Source organism: Halichoerus grypus, chromosome 11, assembly GCF_964656455.1.
Source record: "Halichoerus grypus chromosome 11, mHalGry1.hap1.1, whole genome shotgun sequence".
Taxonomy (NCBI): domain Eukaryota; kingdom Metazoa; phylum Chordata; class Mammalia; order Carnivora; family Phocidae; genus Halichoerus; species Halichoerus grypus.
This window is the reverse complement of record NC_135722.1, coordinates 20,062,138-20,083,826: the sequence shown is the minus strand read 5'-3', so window position 1 is coordinate 20,083,826 and position 21,689 is coordinate 20,062,138. Positions and strand designations below refer to the sequence as shown.

The window sequence follows — 21,689 nt, the reverse complement described above, 5'->3', positions numbered from 1 at the left end:
TTGTAAATATCTATGCCCCTAACATGGGAGCAGCCAATTATATAAGGCAATTAATAACAAAAGCAAAGAAACACATCGACAACAATACAATAATAGTGGGGGACTTTAACACCCCCCTCACTGAAATGGACAGATCGTCTAAGCAAAAGATCAACAAGGAAATAAAGACTTTAAATGACACACTGGACCAAATGGACTTCACAGACATATTCAGAACATTCCATCCCAAAGCAACGGAATACACATTCTTCTCCAGTGCCCATGGAACATTCTCCAGAATAGATCACATCCTAAGTCATAAATCAGGTCTCAACTGGTACCAAAAGATTGGGATCATTCCCTGCCTATTTTCAGACCACAATGCTTTGAAACTAGAACTCAATCACAAGAGGAAAGTCGGAAAGAACTCAAATACATGGAGGCTAAAGAGCATCCTACTGAAGAATGAATGGGTCAACCAGGAAATTAAAGAAGAATTAAAAAAATTCATGGAAACCAATGAAAATGAAAACACAACTATTCAAAATCTTTGGGATACAGCAAAGGCAGTCCTAAGAGGAAAGTATATAGCAATACAAGCCTTTCTCAAGAAACAAGAAAGGTCTCAAGTACACAACCTAACCCTACACCTAAAGGAGCTGGAGAAAGAACAGCAAATAAAGCCTAAACCCAGCAGGAGAAGAGAAATAATAAAGATCAGAGCAGAAATCAATGAAATAGAAACCAAAAGAACAGTAGAACAGATCAACGAAACAAGGAGCTGGTTCTTTGAAAGAATTAACAAGATTGATAAACCCCTAGCCAGACTTGTCAAAAAGAAAAGAGAAATGACCCAAATCAACAAAATCATGAATGAAAGAGGAGAGATCACAACCAACACCAAAGAAATACAAACAATTATAAGAACATATTATGAGCAACTCTATGCCAGCAAATTAGATAACCTGGAAGAAATGGATGCATTCCTAGAGATGTATCAACTACCAAAACTGAACCAGGAAGAAATAGAAAACCTGAACAGACCTATAACCACTAAGGAAATTGAAGCAGTCATCAAAAATCTCCCAAAACACAAAAGCCCAGGGCCAGATGGCTTCCCAGGGGAATTCTACCAAACATTTCAAGAAGAATTAATACCTATTCTTCTGAAACTGTTCCAAAAAATAGAAATGGAAGGAAAACTTCCAAACTCATTTTATGAGGCCAGCATTACCTTGATACCAAAACCAGACAAAGACCCCATCAAAAAGGAGAATTACAGACCAATATCCCTGATGAACATGGATGCAAAAATTCTCACCAAAAAACTAGCCAATAGGATCCAACAGTACATTAAAAGGATTATTCACCACAACCAAGTCGGATTTATCCCTGGGCTGCAAGGTTGGTTCAACATCCGCAAATCAATCAATGTGATACAATACATTAACAAAAGAAAGAACAAGAATCATATGATCCTCTCAATAGATGCAGAAAAAGCATTTGACAAAGTACAGCATCCTTTCTTGATCAAAACTCTTCAGAGTATAGGGATAGAGGGTACATACCTCAATATCATAAAAGCCATCTATGAAAAACCTACAGCGAATATCATTCTCAATGGGGAAAAACTGAGAGCTTTCCCCCTAAGGTCAGGAACACGGCAGGGATGTCCATTATCACCACTGCTATTCAACATAGTATTGGAAGTCCTAGCCACGGCAATCAGACAACAAAAAGAAATAAAAGGCATCCAAATCGGCAAAGAAGAAGTCAAACTCTCACTCTTTGCAGATGATATGATACTTTATGTGGAAAATCCCAAAGACTCCACCCCAAAACTGCTAGAACTCATACAGGAATTCAGTCAAGTGACAGGATATAAAATCAATGCACAGAAGTCAGTGGCATTCCTATACACCAACAACAAGTCAGAAGAAAGAGAAATTAAGGAGTCGATCCCATTTACAATTGCACCCAAAACCATAAGATACCTAGGAATAAATCTAACCAAAGAGGCAAAGGATCTGTACTCAGAAAACTATAAAATACTCATGAAAGAAATTGAGGAAGACACAAAGAAATGGAAAAATGTTCCATGCTCATGGATTGGAAGAACAAATATTGTGAAGATGTCAATCCTACCTAGAGCAATCTACACATTCAATGCAATCCCCATCAAAATACCATCCACTTTCTTCAAAGAAATGGAACAAATAATCCTAAAATTTGTATGGAACCAGAAAAGACCCCGCATAGCCAGAGGAATGTTGAAAAAGAAAAGCAAAGCTGGCGACATCACAATTCCGGACTTCCAGCTCTACTACAAAGCTGTCATCATCAAGACAGTATGGTACTGGCACAAAAACAGACACATAGATCAATGGAATAGAATAGAGAGCCCAGAAATGGACCCTCAACTATATGGTCAACTAATCTTTGACAAAGCAGGAAAGAATGTCCAATGGAAAAAAGACAGTCTCTTCAACAAATGGTGTTGGGAAAATTGGACAGCCACATGCAGAAGAATGAAACTGGACCATTTCCTTACACCACATACAAAAATAGACTCCAAATGGTTGAAAGACCTCAATGTGAGACAGGAGTCCATCAAAATCCTAAAGGAGAACACAGGCAGCAACCTCGTCGACCTCAGCCACAGCAACTTCTTCCTAGAAACATCGCCAAAGGCAAGGGAAGCAAGGGCAAAAATGAACTATTGGGACTTCATCAAGATAAAAAGCTTTTGCAAAGCAAAGGAAACAGTCAACAAAACCAAAAGACAACTGACAGAATGGGAGAAGATATTTGCAAATGACATATCAGATAAAGGGCTAGTATCCAAAATCTATAAAGAACTCCTCAAACTCAACACCAAAAGAACAAAGAATCCAGTCAAGAAATGGGCAGAAGAAATGAACAGACATTTTTCCAAAGAAGACATCCAAATGGCCAACAGACACATGAAAAAGTGTTCAATATCGCTCGGCATCAGGGAAATCCAAATCAAAACCTCAATGAGATACCACCTCACACCAGTCAGAATGGCTAAAATTAACAAGTCAGGAAATGACAGATGTTGGCGGGGATGCGGAGAAAGGGGAACCCTCCTACACTGTTGGTGGGAATGCAAGCTGGTGCAGCCACTCTGGAAAACAGTATGGAGGTTCCTCAAAAAGTTGAAAATAGAGCTACCATATGATCCAGCAATTGCACTCCTGGGTATTTACCCCAAAGATACAAAAGTAAGGACCCGAAAGGGTACGTGCACCCCGATGTTTATAGCAGCAATGTCCACAATAGCCAAACTGTGGAAAGAGCCAAGATGTCCATCAACAGATGAATGGATAAAGAACTAGTGGTATATATATACAATGGAATATTATGCAGCCATCAAAAGGAATGAAATCTCGCCATTTGCAACGACGTGGATGGAACTGGAGGGTATTATGCTGAGCGAAATAAGTCAAACAGAGAAAGACATGTATCATATGACCTCACTGATATGAGGAATTCTTAATCTCAGGAAACAAACTGAGGGTTGCTGGAGTGGGGGGTGGGGTGGGAGGGATGGGGTGACTGGGTGATGGACACTGGGGAGGGTATGTGCTCTGGTAAGCGCTGTGAATTGGGCAAGACTGTTGAATCTCAGATCTGTACCTCTGAAACAAATAATGCAATATATTTTAAGAAAGAAAAAAAGAAGAAGAATGTAGCAGGAGAGGAAGAATGAAGGGGGGGAAATCGGAGGGGGAGAAGAACCATGAGAGACGATGGACTCTAAAAAACAAACTGAGGGTTCTACAGGGGAGGGGGGTGGGAGGATGGGTTAGCCTGGTGATGGGTATTGAGGAGGGCACGTTCTGCATGGAGCACTGTGTGTTATGCACAAACAATGAATCATGGAACACTATATCTAAAACTAATGATGTAATGTATGGGGATTAACATAACAATAAAAAAATTTAAAAAAAAAAGAAAGGATGAATACCCAACTTTTGCATCAACACGGATGGGACTGGAAGAGATTATGCTAAGTGAAATAAATCAAGCAGAGAAAGTCAATTATCATATGGTTTCACTTATTTGTGGAACATAAGGAATAGCATGGAGGGCATTAGGAGAAGGAAGGGAAAAATGAAGGGGGGGATGATTTGGTGGGGGGAGATGAACCATGAGAGACTTTGGACTACAAGAAACAAACTGAGGGTTTTAGAGGGGAGGGGGGTGGGGGGATGGGTTAGCCAAGTGATGGGTATTAAGGAGAGCACGTACTGCATGGAGCACTGGGTGTTATATGAAAACAATGAATCGTGGATCACTACATCAAAAACTAATGATGTACTGTATGGTGACAAAATAACATAATAAAAAAAAAGTGCTGATTATAACCCATTAAAAGATTGACAATTCAATTTAGTGGGTCTTTATCCACTTTAGTTTATTAGAATAGAATACAAAATGTCAGAGTAAATTTTATTCATCATATACATATATCTGTGTATATGTACGTGTATGTATATGCATGTGAATATAGAAAAGGTAAAGATAAGGTATCTTTCCAAATATAGGTATGTGTGTTTGTGTGCAGGTCGTGAGTCCCAAGATAAAATGTATTTCCTTTTGTGAATTACAGTCCAAAAAGTTTAAACACAATTTTCCTGGAGAAACACCCCCACATAAGCACAGTGAGACATTTACAGGGATGTTCACTGAAACATTTTTCATAACCATGAGTAATGGTAAATAATTAGATGTCCTTCAGTTAAAAATGGGTAAATAATTCATAGTACTCTTATATAACAAAACACTACCATTTAATAGCCAAAATAAATGAACTAGCTCCTCTTGAATCACTATGCAAAATTTCACAATATAATATTGAGCACAAAAAGCAAGTTGAAGCAAGTTGAAAAAGTTCATCTATAAAATTGATGCAAATGAAAAACAAAATAATATATTTTTTTTTTTTTTTAAAGATTTTATTTATTTATTTGACAGAGAGAGACACAGCGAGAGAGGGAACACAAGCAGGGGGAGTGGGAGAGGGAGAAGCAGGCTTCCCACTGAGCAGGGAGCCCGATGTGGGGCTCGATCCCAGGACCCCGGGATGATGACCTGAGCCGAAGGCAGACGCTTAACGACTGAGCCACCCAGGCACCCCGAAAAACAAAATAATATTATATACATTTATAGATATATGGAGTGAAGGTATAAAAACATACATGGTAAGAATACACACATGCTGCAAGACACTAGTTATCTCTAGCCTGATTATCTTTATGTGGTAAGGAGAGCAGATCATGATTGGGGTAATGAGGAATCACCTGTAAGTACAAAATTATATTTCTTTCCAAAAGAGGGATAGGAAACACATCTGATGATATTAAGTATTGGCATACCTGAGTGCTTGCAATGTCTCAAAAGTAATTTCTTAATCAAATTAGGTGAACTGGCTTAAGGAAATGTTCTGTGCCAAGAGGAGTATTACAACTAATTATAATCATAGCATCTGTATTTAAATAACTAATAATGCAAAAGAAAAACTGGTATCTCCCCAAACACATTCAACATATGCCCACAGTTGTTACTGGTGTATCAAGATGGGATAACTTTAAATTGAACAGAAAAAAAAAATAAGGTATTGGAAAGAACTTCCCAATTGCGAAATTTAGACTTTAGAGATTTAGAAACAGATGGTAATTAACTAAATTTCAGCCTTGTACACGTTCTCTTAGCTAGGGGTCAGTTAAAATGACCAACTTTCTCCTGACGTGCTTCACATATTTGTGTGATGCTAACTCCAAAAATATTTAAGTAGAGCTAAAAATGCTAAGAATGGGAAAACACCTTCAACTCACATTGTCAGCTGTGGTTTTTGCCAAATACTTAACTTTCCTTTAGGCCAAAATGTTTGCCACATGAATGATTCCAGTTACAACTGCAGACTATTCAATAAGTGGTTGCAAGCACCACGAAAATCAGACTTTAGCAGAAATTAGTATGTTTCAAACCACCACCAAATGTTAGGGCCAAAGGCTCTTTTTAAATTAACTATTTAGTATGTTTACACAAATTCTTTACCTACACAATATGAGGGAACTGAGCAAACTCATGAATTGGTTTTCACATTCTATGACGAGCTCAATAAGAAAGTGGAAACACATGCTCCCCATACCAGCATTTAACCATGAATACTGTATTTAAAAAATGTAAAATGTAATTAATTATCTATTGGAGGATCACCCAGAATAATAAGAAGACTAACATTCCGCCAATTAGTTATATAAACTCAAGTGATCAGTTGAGCTCCTTGGAATTCCTTGTGGTGGACAAACTCTGAAGGGAAACCCAGGGAGTCAAATCTTTACATAACCCACTCCCCTTGAGTGTGTGGACAGGACCTGAGACTTACTTCTAGCCAACAGAATATGACAAAGGTAACTGGACAGTCACTCTGTGCTTATATAAGATTGTATCTTAGCAGATGGTAGCAAGAGCTTCTCCTGCTGGCTTAAAGGAATAAGCTTCCACATTGTAAGATGGTTTAGGGGTAAGGGGATTTATGAGTAGACCTGTAGAAGGATCTTTTGGTGAGGAACTGTAGTGTCAAGTAGGAGCAGAGGGCCCTCAACTGATAGCTAGTCACAAATGGGGAACTCAGTCCTATAATCACAAGGAATTCAGCCCCAAATCATAAGAGCTTGGACAAGGATTCTGAGCTTCAGAAAGGAACACAGCCCTGCCCACATGTTGACTGCAATCTTGTGAGACAATGAGCAAAAGAACTGGTTAAGCTGTGCCTAGACTTCTGATCCATAAGACTGTGAGATCCGAAATGTATATTGTGTTAAGCATCTAAGTTTGGGTATTCTATTATGTAGCAATAGACAACTAAAACACTTCCCCAACTGTGAAAAAGTTGGGTTGTCAGAAGTTCTCAATTTTGAGTGTGCATCAGAATTACCCAAGACATTTTTTCTTTCTTTTTAAACAAATACATAAGTCTATACCTCAAAGCAAGTGGTTGATCAGAATTTTGAGAGATGAGGCTGAGATATACTAATGTTTTTAAGATATCCCGGTGATCCTGATGACACTGATCTGATCCTTAAGATCCTTTCTAGTTATAGATATGTTTATAAATGACATTTGGCACCCAAAGTTTGCTATGCTTACTTCCTCTCATTTTCTTGCACAGTAAATCACACATGATATTTGCTGTAGCTCTAGAGACCAATTTTTAAAACATGGAAATGGCTGTGCTTGATAAATATATCTATCTTTGGCCATTTTCCAAGCCAATATGTCATCAACCTCTGTGTGGTCATTTACTTTCCTTCTTAGAGACAGAGAGACATAGATACACATGCACACATTTTAAATGACCTACACACACAAAGTGACTACAGATGAAGTTTGTTTGGGGTGGGGGTGGGAATAGGCACATCTTATTACTTTCTTTCCTCTCATTGTTTCTAAAACCAGAACTGCTCCTTCCATCCCCACTGCTGCTGGGCAAAAATCTCAATTTTCTACTGACTATTTTTTGTACCGATACCTGAGCAAAGCTCTGTTGCTCACCATCATCTATCTATAATGAGAGAGGAAAACGCAGGTAAGGAGAGGAGAAACTAAACCTTGGAGAACTCTCAGCTATAAATTAAAGTTTGATCTTACTTATATTTTAAAAGTAATGGCCCCATGGAATAGAGACTAGAGAGCTTTTCCTCCCTATATTCACTTCTAATTTACATTTGTCCCAAGTCAAGGTGTGGTGAAGAAAAGTTGTAGAAGCTGAGGGGCTAGAGGAATTGATTTTTGGTTTTTGTCTTCAAAAAAGAGGAATAACAGGAACAGACAGAGTATCAGATGGTAGCTTAGGAAGGGCATGTGCCTCAGTTTTGATCCTTGGTTTAATGTGCTAACCTCTGTACTTCTGGTTCAGGGCCCTATGGTTGTTGAGTTTCTAAGGGCAAATATAAATCCTGAATAAGTGGTTCATTCTGGGGTGCCCTCTTTTCAAGTGGGGTCAAACTACTTTCTTGGCAGATTTCCTTTAAGGTGATTTATTATATTGCTGAAAAAATAAATGAATGAATGAATGAACAGACCCCTTTCTCCTCCTCTTCTAATCGTCCCCATGCAGCATTTGTAAAATTCATTAATCATGTACTGGGCTTGAATGAGTTTTCAGGACTTCGGAAGGCAGCCTGCTGGAGGTTTAAGCAGAGTTTTCCTTTTATTAATGCAACGATGAACCAAAAACATTGAAAAAGGAGAAGCAAATATTTTGCAATCTCATCTTCAAAGTCAAAGAATTCTCAGAGACTTATTTCTTCCTGCTTTTAGATTTCAGGTCAGTGGGTCTGCGTTCGGGAATCCTTAGATAGCACATGTTTCAAACAGAGAGGGTGGTGGTGTTACGTCTGTTTTCTTCTCTTTCCCACACTACCCCTCACCCCCATACCAAGTCCTATTACTGTTCTGTTGAAGCTGCCTTTGGAACAAAGATTGACCTTTAATACACACTTGTGTGCCTCCCAGTAAATAATACACCTTATTGTGTTTCAATTAGTCTTACTCGCAAAAACTCTAACAATAACTTCAGATGTGGCCTCCTCACATTTGAAATTCTGATGGGGCTGTGCCACTTGGCACTTGATCACCTGTCACGCATGCTTTTTATTTTATAAATATTTATGTTTAATCTGAATCTCTACCAACTAAACTTACTGTTCTAACTATGATACACGATCTAATATCTCTCCCCAGGATACTGTCTCTTACCATTGAACTAATTATAGGAACAGTGGATATGATATCTCTTCTTTTATAATAAACCCAGCCAACTGTACCATATTCTCATTGCCACTAGAATATTTAATTCCCTTGATGATAGCTTTAATTGCTGCTAAAAACAATATTTTTTCCAGGGCTCTTCATTTTCATCACCAACAATAAGATGTGTTTATTTCCTTTTCCAAGAACAACTTTTTCCCCGGTGGGGAGAGAAAAAAAGTTACTTCAAAACCACATAAAATGTACTGAGCATTCATTCTAAGGAGTGGAGAACAATACACTAAATTGCAAAGTGAAATCTGGAGTACACAACCACCTATACTAGATACGGGCTTTCCATTCCACTTACACTTCAGGGTCACCTCATCCATAATGAAAATAAGTGCCTTCTAAAAAAAAAGACAAAATTTCTCCCCTTTGGGATTGCATGGAAGTGATCTAATTGACACATAGTAATCCCTAAGAGTGCAATGCAGATTTCTCTCCCTTAACATGTGCTCATGCAAATGGTGAGCATTGGTAGGAGGAATGTGTTTCTAAAGAGGACCACATTTGTATCTTACCAATTCAAGCATCATATTTGATGTGGCTACACTGAAGGTATTCTTGCATAAAATAGGGACTTTTTAGAAACTTTGATCATTTTTTTTTGCCCATTTCCTAAAACGTAATATAAACTCTGCTTTTCAGAAACAAAACAAAACATGTATATATTGTAAAACCATCAGCATCAAATCACAGGATATGGGGAAAGCAGAGAATATGCCAACATCTCATTGGTCACTTGCTTCCATGAACCCCAGTCTACCCATGTACAAATCTGGAATTTGAATTAGACCAGTGATGAGAACCCATTTTTGTCAGCACTGATTCAGGGCAGAAATGTGCAGGGGCTTGTATTTGGAAGAAATTATATCTATACCTATACGTACACTGACATCTATACCCACCTGTACTGATTTCTACAGCTATCTACATTTATATTGGTGTCTTTAGGAAACAAAACATCTCTAACGGTGATGGATAATTATTTTATTATCTCTAAATTCTTGAAGCCTTTTTTAGTAAAAAAAAAAAATTTAGAAAATGTATTAATAGCCTTTGAAATAATATCTAGGAATAATAATAATTAGAGAAGATCCACTGATGTACAGGGCTTAAAGTAGGGGACATAATTTAGTATTAGAGTTTAGCCACATAAATAGGATTTTTAAAATTCCGATTAAGACATTGGTAAGCAGGGGTGCCTGGGTGGCTCAGTCGTTAAGCGTCTGCCTTCAGCTCAGGTCACGATCCCAGCGTCCTGGGATCGAGCCCCACATCAGGCTCCCTGCTCGGTAGGAAGCCTGCTTCTCTCTCTCCCACTCCCCCTGCTTGTGTTCCCTCTCTCGCTATGTCTCTCTCTGTCAAATAAGGAAATAAAATCTTAAAAAAAAAACAACCCACTAAGGAAATCAACCTTTAAAAAAAAGAGATTGGTGAGCAGATGGAGAAATGTTCTTCTATCATTTCAGCTCCTACTACTCTTGACCTCATACATTTTGTTGCAGCAATATTAGCCCTCACTCCTTTTCTGTAACATGCAAATTAATTTCTGCCTCAGGATCTTTGCATTTGATTCTCCTTTGATTCTCCTGTCTGGAACTCTTCGACCCAATACCTCTGAATGGCTCATTTGTTCACTCTTTTCTTTTTCAGTGTATAATCACTATCTCTAAGAGAAATCCCTACCTCCTTTATACTTGTCTCTCATCCATCCTTGTTTATAACAGTACCCTATTTTATTTTCTCATAGTATTCATCACTATCTAAAATAAAGTACATTAATTATCTGTTTCTGTTCGAGAATGTAAAATTTTCAAGGACAGAGATTTTGTCTGTCTTATTCACATCTCCAGCGTAGAGCAGGTGCTCATTAAATATTGGCTGAATGAAGAAACATGTTTTTTTTCTTGCCCTTCAGATTATGTCTTAGACCAAATTTCAAGACAAGGTAAGTCATTAGTTACTCATCACTGAAGTATGTACTTCTAAAAGGATAAGCGAGAATGTTAATAACAACTAGCATTATACTTAGCATATTTGCTCTCTCACTGATTTCCCCATTGAAAGTGATATTATAACCATCTCTACTTCGAGGATGAGTTCTTGCTATGTCATTCTGATTTTAGATCAGCTCCAGGGTTTTGACAGGAAAACTATTTTTAACATCACAAATTGGAAATGTCCACATTGCACTATTTTTCCAGGTATACAGACCTCCCTCGATATCCCTTGACAATAGATTTCTAATCTCATTCTTAGGGTTCTTATAGTTGTGAAAACAAGCTAGCAGCAAACAATGCAAGAGAAAATTAAGCCGGCTTTTTGTCAGAGGAATAAATCTCAGAAAAATCATGTTTTCATGAAAAAATAGCCAGTTTATAGTATAGTGGCCAGGATTAGCAACACTTAAAAAACAGTACTCAGAGGCTCTGACTTTCTCACCTCACATAGTTTCCTGACCATTTAGACATTTCACTTCATATTTGAGCCTCAGAAATAGTACTAGTTTAGTAAAGCATAAATAGAAAGCTATTCATGGACCTCTTAGAAAATTAGAGTCAGAACATTACCCAAGCCTACTGTTTGAAAAAATTATTAAAGAATAATTGACATACAATGTTGTATTCATTTCAGGTGTATGATATGGTGAGTCAATATTTATATACATTACAAAATGGTCACCACAATAAGTCTAGTTGCCATCTGTCACCACAAAAGTTGTTACAATATTAGTGACTATGTTCCCTCAGCTGTACATTACATCCCTGTGACTTATTTTAAAACTTATTTATTTTTTTTGCTTTGTTATAAATATATTATGTACATCCAAAACATGATATTAAAATGTTACTCTGTGTTCCAGAAATATATTAAGGCTTTCTATTATTTACATTAAACAAGCAAGCACCTTTAAAAAAAAGCAAACCAAACCAAAAGAGCCCCATTCTTCCTTTTCTGACATTCCCCTAGCGAAAGGGAACACTGTGTCCCCTTCCAAACGACCAAGACCCTGTTCAGGGGCTGCACTCTGTGAAGACATCCTCTGATTAGAAGTATCAGCTCTGGCTGGAATCAGAGGGGCAGATGGGCAAGGGGCAGGGGAGAAGAGGGTCCAGGCTTGTGCAGGGAATTCCCGCAGCGTCTGGCCAGCTGACCTCAGACCCTTGCTGCCCTTTGCCATCCTTGGGTGGACAGGCGAGGCTGAAGGGGGTGCTGGGAGCTGTCCACGCACCCAGGCCTGCAGGGTGGGTTCACAGTGTCATGGCAGGGCAATGCTCCAGGGACATGTTTTGTTTTGTTTTGTTTTGTTTTTGCAACTTTGAAGATTTTATTAACATGAGTTTTTAAAAACAAGCATCCTGGGGCACCTGGGTGGCTCAGTTGATTAAGCATCTGCTTTAGGCTCAGGTCATGATCCCAGGGTCTTAGGATCGACCCCATGTCGGGCTCCCTGCTCAGCGGGGAGTCTGCTTCTCCCTCTCCTCCCCGCCTGTGCTCTCTCTCTCAAATAAATAAAATCTTAAAAACAAATTAAAAAAAAAATAAAAACAAGCATCCATACCAGTGTGGGGATGAGGATGGAACAAGAGGGGAGGGGGAAGGGAGGGGAGAGGGGGCCAGGGCAGGAGAGGGGGAAAGAATTCTGCTCTGTTGGTAATAAAGTTCATCCCATCATGGATTTCATAGTCCCCCAGAGACACATTGTCCTTAAAAATTTTGTCCCACTTCTTCAGGATGATCTTGTTCTAACGGGTTCCAGTTTGGGTTGTGATCAGCTTCTTAAGGCCCCTGATGGGGTCATCAGTGTTGCATTTAATATGGACCTTCTTACCTAGATGGTTGTTGCAAACAACCTCCCTTGCCCTGTCTGGAGCTCAAAACACCTGGACCCGGTGGCTGCCACAACCTCCTCGCTCAGGGGCCAAGCCCAGGTCAGAGTGGACTCCAAAAGCTGGAAATGGACCTTTAATCCAATTCACCTATTTTGTCCATCCCCATACCTCCATCTGGCAACCATCTATGAGCCTGTTTGTTTTATTTGGTATGTTTGTTCTGTTTTTAAATTCCATATATAAATTAACTACAGTATTTGTCTTTCTCTGACTTATTTCACTCAGCATGATAGATTCTAGGTCCATCCATGTTGTCACACATGGCAAGATTTCATTCTTTTTTTTTATGATTAATCTTCCGTTTGACCACATCTTCTTTATCTATTCAACTATCCGGGAACACTGAGATTGCTTCCATTTCTTGGCTCTTGTAAATAATGCTGTGATGAACATAGGGGTACATATATCTTTTCAAATTCATGTTTTTATTTTCTTCGGATAAATACTTAGTGGAATTGCTGGATCGTATTGGTAGTTCTATTTTTTTAAAGATTTATTTATTTATTTGAGAGAGAGAGTGAGTGCAAGTGATTAGGGAAAGGGCAGAGGGAGAGGGAGGGAGAGAATCCTCAGGCAGACTCTGCACTGAGCATGGAGCCGGATGCCGGACTTGATCCCAGGACCTTGAGATCATCACCTGAGCCAAAATCAAGATTTGACCACATAACCCACTGAGCCACCCAGGCACCCCTGGTAGTTCTATTTTTAATTTTTTGAGAAACCTCCATAGTATTTCCCATAATGGTTCACACCCATTTACATTCCCTCCAACAGTGCACCAGGGTTCCCTTTCCTCCACATCCTGGCCAATACTTGTCATTTCTTGTCTTTTTCATATTAGCCATTCTAACAGATGTAAAGTGATACCTCATAGTGGTTTTGATTTACATTTCCCTGATAATTAGTGATGCTAAGCCTCTTTTTATGTACCTGTTGGCCCTCTGTATGTCTTTTTTTTGGAAAATGTCTATTCAGATCCTCTTCCCATTTTTTAAATCAAATTGTTTCTTTTTTGATATTCGGTTGTATTCAAGTATACTCCTAAAAGAAAAAAATAACATAAGTAGCAAGAAATGCAGACCCTGATTATGTATATTATTTAATGGAGTTGTGCAGGATTTGTTGTCCTGCTGAAAGCCTATTTTGTAGTCAAGTCATCCAAGTGATTTATAGTGGTGGAACATACACCCTTCTGACATAATCAGTTTAACTTCAGGCAAAATTTTGGGATCAAATTCAAAATATATGTGGGTAACAATTCTCATGAGTAGTCACCTAATGCATTTTGCCTTTGTTTACCAAGAATATTTATATGCTGATTAAGTCAGATGTATTGACTGGCCATCAAATGTACCACTGATGAGATTTTAATAGTAATAACTAAAATTGATGTATTATTCTACAGGTTAAATGACCACCATACATATATGATTTCAACAGTTTATCAACTACATGGGAGAAGGTAGTCTTCCTTTTTTTCTCCCCCCAAATCTGTTTTTACTGAATTTCAGAGTTGTGAAATAACTTACCCAACATCAGAGTTAAAAAGTGGTGGAATGGGTCTTCCACCTAGATTCTGTTCCTGTATGCTTTACAGCAGTTTCTAAACTTACTTCTAAGATAAGCATCCCTTTCAAAGGAAAGTTTAAGCACAAGTTCAACATATAACAGAGATAAATAGGCACCCACTACTATCAGTTTTGAAAGATGCCAGACACCGTGCCCATCCCTTCAACTCCTTCCTCCACTGAGGTGATTGAAGGGGCTCTGAAGGAAATACTTTAGCACACTGCACGGTTTGAAATCCACTGACGCCTATTATAGATAGAGGCTGAAATGTTGCAAGGAAAGGGATTAATGATAATGACTAAGTCGTCAATGTTGGTTATGGACTCATTGCATTAATTGTATGTTCATTAACAATAGCTTTCTTTTTTTTTTTTTTCTTTTTTTTTTTTTAAAGATTTTATTTATTTATTTGAGAGAGAGAATGAGACAGAGAGAGAGTTTCAGTCACTTCATACTAAAAAAATTATCATAACAGTGAAGCCTAATTATGTTTTTCTAAAGAATGGTATTCAAAATATCCAGCAACTAGAATGTCAAGTACATTGTCCAATCAGAATGGATGCTGATAGCAAACAGTGAAGGGCCCCAGTCCTATCGCAGTCCTGGCAGAATCAGGTGAGATCAGATGGCATAGTAAACATGGAAATGCATTATTAACTACGAAATTTACCTAAAGTTAGATATAATTATAATACTGGTTTATAAGTTCTGTACATCCTTGTTGACTTATATTTTAATATTTGCAAATCGTGACGTTCTCCATGAATTTCAGTGCTACACATATTTAAAAAGGCAAAGATGATGGCGATTATGATGGTTATTTAATTTTTACCAGAATTCTAAATGATGGGTATCATTATTATCTCTGTTTTGCAGATGAGGAAACTGAGCCTCCATGAGTTCAATTCGTGTGCCTAACCTTAAAGAGCTAATCACCTGCAGAACCAGAATTCAAACTCAAGTGTGTCAAAACCAGAGCCTGTGCCATAACCTGGGTAATTGAGGTGTGATTTTTATCAAGAATTCACAGTAGATTTCCAAAAGTCATAACATACATAAAACAAGATTTCCACCTCCTGTTACTTCTAAACTGGAGTCACTGGTAAGGTGGGTTTATTTTATATTTAACGGAGTTTCAAGATCCCTCACTTGCATAGCAGCCTATGGGCGCTGAGAGTTACTTAAGAGTCCCAGAGGATTCTGGTGGGGAGGGAAAGCCAGGTTGCATACAGAAGCATTATCTACGTAAGCATTTCTGGAAAATGGCCTACAAAGAATTCAGAAGAAAAGACTCTAAATCTCTAAAATTTCAGAATTTTCTTGTGATTATTTCTCTCACTTGAAATAGTGACTTATTTTGTCCCCAGTTGTGTTTTTATACTTTGCTTGTTTGTTTTCTCCTTAAAGAAAGTCTTTAAAAACGTATGACCTTTGGGTCCCAGAAAAAACAGCTCTGCCCTGGTCACAGTGTTAAGTTAGGATGAATATATAGTGTCTGGGAAATCAGCTAAGCCCAGTTTTCTCATTCTTACCTCTTCCTACTTACACTGAAGAGCCAACATAGCATCAATCTCTGATTTACTAAGTCCACATTAGTTTCCCTTTCTGCCATCTCCCTAGTATCAACATTTTCCCCTATCATAACATTTTTAGAATTTATCTTATGTTACTCCCAGCTGCTAGGATACACGTACCTCAAAGACAGGTGTGTCTGACTTGGTCACCATTTTATCTTTAATGCCAAGTTCAGCACCTGACACAAGGAGGTATGTAAAAACTCAATGAATAATTACTGAATAAGCAAATGCGTTTCTCCTTCCTTAGTTATATGCATGTAGTTTTTGAATGTCCCATATACCTTGCCGAAAAACAGAATTTTTTTCACCTAAAAATTTCCTATTTTTTTTTTTTTAAATTATTTATTTGAGAGAGAGAGAGCAAGAGAGCATGTGGGCCAGGGGAGGGGCAGAGGGAGAGAGAGAAGCAGACTCCCCACTGAGCAGGGAGCCCAACTCAGGGGCTCCATCCCAGGACCCCAGGATCATGGCCTGAGCTGAAGAAAGATGCTTAACTGACTAAGCCACCCAGGTGCCCCTGACCTAAAAATTTCTGTAACAAAATACCCTTACTAAGGACTCCATCTAAACCTCTGAACTTGAAGACAAGTGCAGAGAGGAAAGTCAAACACTGTTCAAGTGAAGTCAAAGCAATAGAAAAAGACAACTTTAAAATACAGTAACATGGACTTAGATGTCACTAAAAACAACTGCCCCCATCTCACCAAACAAGACAAATCCCACGACTCACTAAACACATCTACAAAAAAATGAACAAGTCTATAAATGTGCCTGTGAAACAGAATGCATTTCCTGAAGAACAAAATGTTAATTTATAGAGACCTTTTGTTTTATGACAACTTCCTTGTGTCAGGAATTCAAAGTAGGTCAAATGACCACAAAAACTTGTGTCGGGCATTCAAGTAGATCAAATGGCCAACTGGAAGATGAAGATTGAACAATCTTAACTTGTGGCTGCTCTTAAGGGAGCAGCATAAATCTTTTACAGCAGGTTGCAAGACAGTTTGATATGTTTCAGTAGCTGCTTCATGCCTCTCTGGCTTCTTCTGAATCAATACTTGTCCAATTTTTGTCTTCGGTTTCATAGAATCATAGAAACATAGAAAGCAGAGTAGGATGGAACCCTGGAGATTAGCTAATTTAACCTTCCACACTAGAAATTCCTTCCAAAGAGCCCCCCAAACTAGCAAGGGAACCTCCTGAGGGAGACTTTCAAATTTGGGGCAGCTCCAACTATTGGAAAGAGTGTTTATTTTGTTTTATTCTATTTTGTTTCTTTCAAATTTCATCAATACCTGCCTTCCTAGAATTTACTTCTACTAGGGATTGTTTTACCTTCTGAAGTAACACAAGATAAATATTCCTCTTTGCCACTTGATGATGTATCAGCATTACAAGACCGTGATCAGGCCTCTTCTCAAACTTTCTTCTGGCTACATTCATTCAATTTGATGCCAGTTTCACATAGTTTCCAGACTCTGATTATCTTGACCAGTTTTGGCTGAATACCCCTTAGACAAGATTGTTGGGTATGATTACTCATACACAGGATGGGCTAGGAGCTAATAGTTCAGATAATTAACAAATTTTAGGAGAATTATGTTACCAAAATAATATCAAGCCTATGCCTTAATCCTAAACACATTTTCTATTTTCTCAATCTCTTACCAAAAGGTATAGCTCCTTAAGAAGGGCTTATATTCTAATTCCTCCCCTAAAACATAGACACGGATATTAATGGATAATGAAGACCTTCTGGAGACAGAACCAGAACAAAGAACTTTCATTTTTTCTGTCCAGCAGATTTGATGGTTTGTAATCCACCCATTACTACTCTTGAGTTACTCTCTCCTTTCCTGAAAAGAGTTTTAATGTTCTTCTTTCTTTACTTTCTACATATTAGATTTGTTAACATCCAATAACTGACATTTTTAGTATATTGGTCTTCAGATCCCATAAAATTTACCTGAACCTATAGGAAAGGACTGCCCATCACTCCAATTTCCTTGATGATGTCTGGATATAGTAAATGGATAAAATTTTGAGGTTTAGAGAGGAAGGGCATGCATAAATATCTGGGAAGCAAATGTGTAGATCATAGTATGGTCTGTTTATGGCTAACCCAAGAATCTATTTTCTCATATCCCTTAATAACAAAACCAACAAACTTTAGCAGTGTTTTGCTGTTCAGTTAAATAAAAACAAACAAACAAAAAAAGCAATGCACAATTTACAGCCTTTGTGCACTGAAATGTGTCCACATGACTGAGTTCTGGCCAATGAGATATAAGTGCGGTCATCATGTGGGATTTCAAAGACATCTCTTTAAAGGGAGCCATGAAATACTTCTTTATGCTTTGACCAATTAGTTTTCTGAAGCAAGCTCTGCTCTCTAGAGTTTCACCTCTTATTTTACATCATGGGTAAGTCACACAACCCAGGAATAGTGGAACAGAGAGTTGGAAGTAGCCTGGTCCCTGATGTCATCATGGAGCTGCCATAGCAAAATGAAAGATACCAATACCTACCTTTCCTTACAGAAAAGGATAAAGTCATGAGATATAAGCCATTATCTTAGGGGAGGGGTAGGTTCTGCTAATCCCAAATAAGTACAATTCCTCACATGGCACTTTCCAAGTGTTCTTAATAACCTTCCACAGTATTTCTGAGGGATTATATCTTTTTCACCTATGAGCTCAACAATGATTTTTAAAAGGTTTTAAATGGTATGTATTCTATCTCATTTCATTTAAATAAACATATTACAAACAAACTTATGCCAACTGTATTATTTACATATCATGTTTCATTATTTTTCATAAATTGTATATTAATTGGCACTGATCATGCTTATAGTCCACATACTTAGTGGTGAATGAATAGGGGTCTAGAATACACAATTTCATTTAAATTCTAAATATATAATAAATAATCATGAAGGAAAACACTCTCATCTCACCCTCCCAAAAAAGTATATAAAATCACAAACTTATAACTGAATTTGGGGTTATTTGCAGACTTGGTTACTTGACTATCTGTTTCCTTCCATTTACACAACCTAGTAACTATACAATTGTTAAGTATCTGAATTTTGTTTTTCCATAAGAAACCAAAAGGTTTAAGTTGTCTACTTCTATTTCCTAAAACCTATGATAAGAGAAAATGGTAAGAAGCAGAAAAACATTTATGATTCCAGTTTTTTCTTTTGTATAAAATATTTTATGATCAATGTTCAAGAGATAGGGCTTCATATCTCCAAAACAGTTTTCATACTAATGTGTTTCCTTTGAAGACCATAAGGGCTAATTTTAAAAGCAGTGTTAAAAGTATTAAAAGTGTTAAAAGTATTAAAAGTGTTAAAAGCAAAGCTCAGTCCACAAGCTTATTTCTAATATTACTCCATTCTGTGTTCTTGAGTAACTCATTTCCCATTACTGGACCTCATTTTGCTAAACCACAAAAATGGGGCATTTATATATATAATTGCTTTTTTTTAAAATTAAATCTAAAGTCTAAAACCATACTTTGAAATAGACATGACATGAGCCACATGTGTAATTTTAAGTTTTTTTTTAAGGATTTTATTTATTTATTTGAGAGAGAATGAGCGAGAGAGAGAGCAGGAAGAGGGGGAGCGGAGGGAGAAGGAGAAGCAGACTCCCTGCTGAGCAGGCAGCCTGATGCAGGGCTGGATGCCAGACCCTGGGATAATGACCTGAGCGGAAGGCAAACGCTAAACCAACTGAGCCACCAGGCGCCTCCCTTTTTTTAAAAAAGATTTCATAATTACAAATTTTGTTATAGCCACATTAAAAAAGGGTAAAAAGAAATAGTTATAATCCATTTTAGTTATATATTTTACTTAGTCCAACATACCCAGAACAGTATCATTTTAGCATGCAGTCAATATAAAATAATTAATGAGACATTTTAAATTCTAGTGTCTTTAAAATATAATAGGCAAAAAAAATTTTTAAATAAAATATAGTATGTAACTTACACTTGCGGCACATCTCAGTTGGAAGAAGCCACATTTCAAGTGTTCAATAGCCACATGAGCCTTGTGGCCACAGTATTGGACTGCATATGTCTAGCACAATCCGTGCACTGACCTATGGATCTATGAAAAATCATCCACATTTTTGTGTTGAGTAGGGAGGGGTAGGTAGACAAGAAACAACTGCTGGAGATCTCAAGTGATGCCTCCCTGAGCTCTCAGAGCAGCCTACCAGAGGAGATAATGAAATCATTTAATAGCCAGTGGAGCATGAGCACTGACAAATCAAAATAGACACTGCTCCCATCAGAATCGACATCATTCAAAACAACCAGTCAAGAGAACATGAATGCAGGTTGGATATAAGCCATGACTGTGTATATTCTCAAAACAAAACAAAACAAAACAAAAACAAGCATTATTAGTGAATCCTTTGATAACTATCTGCCCCAGTATATCATACTCTTTTTGTAAAAGGGCCCTATCTGTGTTGATTCATTGTAACCCAATAACTTATACAGTGAGGGGCACATGTAATATAGTGCTTCTCATTCTATATGAGAAAGTCTTTGCCATTTGCAATGACGTGGATGGAACTGGAGGATGTTACGCTGAGCGAAATAAGTCAATCAGAGAAAGACATGTATCATATGACCTCATTGATATGAGGAATTCTTAATCACAGGAAACAAACTGAGGGTTGCTGGAGTGGTGGGGGGTGGGAGGGATGGGGTGGCTGGGTGATAGACATTGGGGAGGGTAAGTGCTATGGTGAGCGCTGTGAATTGTGCAAGACTGTTGAATCACAGATCTGTACCTCTGAAGCAAATAATACATTATATGTCAAAAAAAAAGAAGAAGAAGAAGATAGCAGGAGGGGAAGAATGAAGGGGGGTAAATCGGAGGGGGAGACGAACCGTGAGAGACTATGGACTCTGAGAAACAAACTGAGGGTTCTAGAGGGGAGGGGGGTGGGGGGATGGGTTAGCCTGGTGATGGGTATTAAAGAGGGCACGTACTGCATGGAGCACTGGGTGTTATACGCAAACAATGAATCATGGAACACTACATCAAAAACTAATGATGTAATGTATGGTGATTAACATAACAATAAAAAATTTTTAAGAAGTCTTTGGACTGGTAGTCTCGCAGTAAGGCAGGGTGTGAAGACATTTGCATGGGATTTTGTGTAAGTTTGAGAATAATCTAATTGTCTAGCGCAAAGAATGGGGAAGGGGTAAATGAAATTGGGAATTGGGTTTGACATCACCTCACTATGGCATCAGTGGACACAGGCTAAGGTATTGAATAAATACTTACTGGAAGGATAAATGAATGAATATCTTCCATGGAAACATGACTTCATAAATCTTTGTCAAATGTGGTTCTTACTAGGTGCCTCACACCAATAGCATCGGCATTTAGGAATACTTACCCACCATGTAACATCTTTTGCCTAATGGTATCTTGGTTTATATACTCTTTCATGACTGACTACTGATAAAGTTACTAATGCATCTTCTGCTAATTGAGTAATCAATAAATATTTCAGATATTCTTTTTTTATTTTAGATTTTTTATTTATTTGAGAGAGACAGAGATAGTGAGAGAGAGAGCACAAGTGGGGAGGAGAGGGAGAAGCAGGCTCCCCACAGAGCAGGGAGCCCGATGTGGGGCTCGATCCCAGGACCCTGGGATCATGACCTGAGCCGAAGTGGGACGCTTAACCGACTGAGCCACCCAGGCGCCCTATTTCAGATATTCTATACAGAGTGGAGTACTAGCTTGTTTATTGGCTGTTCCTTGCATCTAAAGGTAGAAAATACT

At 38.1% G+C, this 21,689-nt stretch overlaps 1 protein-coding gene across 26 annotated transcripts in view; it reads right to left on the bottom strand.

The window, feature by feature from the left end:
- Nucleotides 1–21,689, bottom strand: part of LRRC4C (leucine rich repeat containing 4C) — a 1,180,850-nt gene that overhangs the window by 480,307 nt on the left and 678,854 nt on the right. The gene's annotated exons all lie outside the window — the stretch shown is intronic.